The sequence below is a fragment of the Lupinus angustifolius genome, unplaced genomic scaffold, assembly GCF_001865875.1.
Source record: "Lupinus angustifolius cultivar Tanjil unplaced genomic scaffold, LupAngTanjil_v1.0 Scaffold_268, whole genome shotgun sequence".
Lineage (NCBI taxonomy): Eukaryota > Viridiplantae > Streptophyta > Magnoliopsida > Fabales > Fabaceae > Lupinus > Lupinus angustifolius.
The window spans coordinates 172,316-176,994 of record NW_017727473.1 but is presented as its reverse complement, the minus strand read 5'-3'; positions in this window follow the sequence as shown (position 1 = coordinate 176,994).

Below are 4,679 nucleotides of genomic sequence, written 5' to 3'. Positions count from 1 at the left end.
AATACTAGGCAATCATCTTAGGACTCTAGAATGTAAAAAGCAATTCTAGATTCTATTAAAATGACCTTGAGTTCTTGGTATGTTGTTTGTTGAGATGTCCAAGTCTTCAAGCTTCCATGTAAGATCTTGTCTTTATCAAAACTTTATAGGTCAGTTATAGTGGCATCTTTTGACTACTTTCCATTTCAATATCATATTAGTCTATTATTAGTAGAACATATATTAGTTACTCATTTTGCTATCCTTCTTATTTCTATCTCTATTTCTTTCTTATTTTGTTTTCTTTCTTCTCCTTTTCTTTCTAATTATAGAAAAAGAAGCAATGCACCACATTTCAGTAGATTGAGAAACCATGAATATGGATTTTATCACTTGCTCACTACTTAATCCTATTGATTATTTACTTCCCGTTTATTTGGACTTCAGAATCAAACATGAATGGTTTTTATTTTATCCAACAAAGGGAAACAAACCAGTATGGTTGCCCTATCTCTCAAAATATAGGGTTAATAGTGGCCTAAGTGAAGGCCCCAATTTTAAGGTCTCGCAATCCTAAAATGGGGTTAGCACGGTTATCACTTACTATATACAACAAAGGAAAACAAATAGAAAATATTAGATCAAAGAATAATAGAGAACGAGTATGTACCAAAATAGAACCAGAAAATCAAAGATGGAGGTCACCGGCGTGTGGATCAATGGTGAGGAGTAGGTTTGTTGCGTATGAAATGGAAGAATAAAATGGAAGAATAGTTGTTGTGTGTTTGGGGTTTGCTGCGTGTTTGGAAGGTGAGTATGTTTGGGATTTGCTGATTAGGTTTTGCATTGAGAAATTGATAATGGAGGTTGAAAACCTCCACTAATTAAATAAAAACCTCCACTATCCATTTAGTTAATTATCTAGCCCTCCTGTTTGATTTATTTGTAGAGGTTTCAATAACCACCACTAATTAAATAAAAACCTTCACTGTCCATTTAGTTAATTGTCTGGTCCTCCTGTTTGATTTATTTGTGGAGGTTTCAATAACCTCCATACAAAATACAAAATTTGGTGTAGTGATCTGGAAGGAATATAAAAAGGATATGTTAATTTTTGAGGAATCAAACTCATTCTAGAGGGGTAGTTATAGGTGGTTAGTTAGTAGTTATTCCTTTCCTCTTTTAATCCTTTTTTTATATATCTTGGTGTAGAAGTTTTGTAAACTCCATTAATTCATTTTTCAATTTAATTCCATTATTCATTATTTCCATCCTTTTTTTATCTCCTTTCTCTGTTTCACTCTATCCCTTTCATCATTCAAAGTTATCCTCCTTGCAATGGCTATGAGAAACCATGTTTCAACATATCTTTAATTGAAGCTTTGCTGAGCATAAACTTCTGATTTTCTATATTTTATCTTTCAAGCATCCAAGAAGAAGATGAAAGTCATAATACCATGAAAAATTCATTTACGAGTACTCTCGTTTATATATCAAACCCCTATTATATATATGCATCCCAATGAAAATCCTAGAGCAAGCTTCTTTCATGCTCTTCTAATAGGATTAAAATACCATTTTTGGTTAAGAACCATGTCTATGGTATTGAAATCCAAGAACCAGATCTAAATCATTGATAAAACCTTACCAAAACCGCATTCAGATGGTGCTCTATATCCAGTTTGGGATAGATATAATACCTTGGTACTATCTTGGACCAATCAATCGTTGGATCCTTCAATTATGCAGAGTGTTCTTTGACCAGAATGTGCTTATGAAGTATATAGTGATCTACGAGAAAGGTATTATCAAGGTGATGTTTTTTGAATTTTGAATTGCAAGAAAATTTATATAGTTCCATCCAAGGAAAAATATTAATTAGTAGCCATTTTACACATTTGAGAGGTCTATGGCTAGAATTGTGTAATTTCAAGCTTATTCCTAAATGTTCTTGTGCATAGCAATGTGGATATGATCTAATCCTAATCCCATCCATCAAGTTTTATAAGGAGTGTGAGTATGATAGGATTCCAAATCCTAGACCAATTAGAAATAAGCAGAAACCTAGTTAGTTTTGTGATTATGTTGTGAAGAATTAAATATTTCATTTTCATTTTAATTTCAGAATGGGCCTTATGTTGTTGAGCACAGTTCTAATAGTATAATCCTAATTCTCTAGTTTCCTGTATTAAAATTCAGTGAGTTATTACTTTGAGGCTATGAATTTTATCCTTTAGTTTTATCTTTTTTCTTAGGATTAGATTAATTTCCACAGTGTTCTTGGTAGATTATTATTTGCACTCTATCACTTGGTATTTTCATTCTTCAATTTGTCCCTCCATGACAACCATGTGTTCTCCACCTCCTACTTTCAATCATCCATTCTCACCCCATGTCCATCATATGACCCTTAGTATCACAATATTCTTACCATATTTCACATCATCATCCACCTTTACATTCATTTCCAGAATGGGAAACACCAAAACCTAAGCCTTATTTTTCTCCATTTCAAAATTGGCCAACACCATAACCATATTATTTACCTTGTGAGATCTCTCACCCACACTCCCAACTCTGGGAGGAGTATACTACTATTAATTGCAAAAAGTATTACTACAACAAGCTTACCAAGGAATATACATGGGAAACTCCCCAACCCACACTCTCTCAACCACCACCATCTTATATCCAAACACCCCATTGTGTCCAAACTCTAAATATAGATTTATTTATTATGATAAGAGAGTTACTCCTTAAATTACAAGAATATTTGGAGGACAAAAATTACAATTTTATAACCCTAAAAATGATGATGAATCAAATGTAGATGCACAGAACACACTTACGTTCATCTCTACAATACCATCACTATAACAAAATTATATCATGTCTTTACACCAACCTTAGCAACATTGTAAGATACAAAAAAAGATAAAGAAGAACAAAAAAATCTTCACCTACATCTACTCCGACCTTATTGTCTATTGACGAAGCACTGTCGAAGACCAATTTCTTGTAACCGTCTCCTAGTCTCATGATGTACACAACAAAAGCAGCAACAACAATGGATGAACCAACATTGGTGGCCACTTCCTCTTTACATACAATCACGATTGCAGATCAATCAATATCTTTATCTAGGACATCGCCATCAACAAAGCCACAAACCACTATGGGATTCATAATCTCCGCCTATGAAACCCATTTTTAGGATGAAACAATTTATCCTGCAGAAACTAAAGAACCAAAAGGGTGCTCAAAATGGTTGTTGGTGCTGCCTAGGTTGGTTCATATTTTGTTGAACAATACTATCAAGTTCTTCCACAACACCCTTATTTTGTTCAGTAGATTGACTCTGATAAAAGTTCAATGATTCATGTTGATGGAGTTTCCATTCAAACTTCCCATGATCAGTTGCAAGCTCATGAACTTGTCATGTCACTGAATTTTGTTTCATAGAGAGAGAAAATAACCAATAGAGGGAGAAACGTGAGGCCAGGAAGAGGAGAAGAAAATGAATTTGGGTACTTGGAAGGAGGGGGAGAAAATGGGTTTGGAAAATATTCTCAATCAATTTCATATGCATAGGAAATAGATAATTGGGGATTCATTAGTGGAAATGGAAAATGCATCAATTAAACCTATTCAATGCACACAAGGTTCAAGTGCACAAGTTCCTGAAATTTCTCCTCATCCAGTCTGCCCAATTGAAAAGGGACCATTAGATGTGAATCTCTCATCTCTAGTATCCATACTTCTGCACCCATCAGACTCCATATCAATGACGCCACATCTCATCTCACCATCCACTCAACATATATGTCCCCCACTCAACTATTCAGATCGTTTCATTGATGAAGCATGTGGCTTCTTGCCAACCAGCCATACCTCACACCTTGAGGACAAGGTGTCTCTCCCTCGGTTGAGCAATGATAGGATCCCAAATCCTAGACCCATTAGAAATAAGCATAAACTCAATTGGTTTTGTGATTATGTTGTGAAAAATTAAATATTTCAATTTCCTTTTAATTTCATGATGGGTCTTATGTTGTTGAGCCCAATTCTAATAGTGTAACCCTAATTCTCTAATTTCTTGAATTAAAACTCAGTTGAGTTATTACTTGGAGTCTATGAATGAAATATGAATTTTATCCTTTAGTTTTATCTCTTTTCATAGGAGTAGATTAACTTCCACAATGTTCTTGGTAAATTGTTATTTGTAGTCTATTAGACTGGGCGATAAGATTTTAAAAGGTTGAAATAAACAATTTGTTGATGTAAGTTCTCAAATAATGTTAAAGGAACCCGTACCTAGTGGTAATAAGGTATTCTCATTGCTTATGCAACAAGAAAGGCAATTCAACCTACCTTTTGATGAGCCTAAGATCTTATTTAACACCATTGATGGAGGTCTGATGCCATGGATAATCTAAGGGGACAAATTATTAGTAATAATAGAGGCATTGTAGGAGACAAACCTATAATTGAAAGGTCAACACTTATTTCAATAAAAAGGGAATACAATAGATGTATACTATAGGAAGCATGGTTTTCATCTTAACTATAAAAGAAACAACAATATAAATAACTTTGTGAGCAACTTTGAATATTATGTTGATAAGGATAAGGTGAATGAGATATGTTAAAAAGAAAAAGAAGATGAATCGAACATGACTTTCACCTTTGATCAACATAAC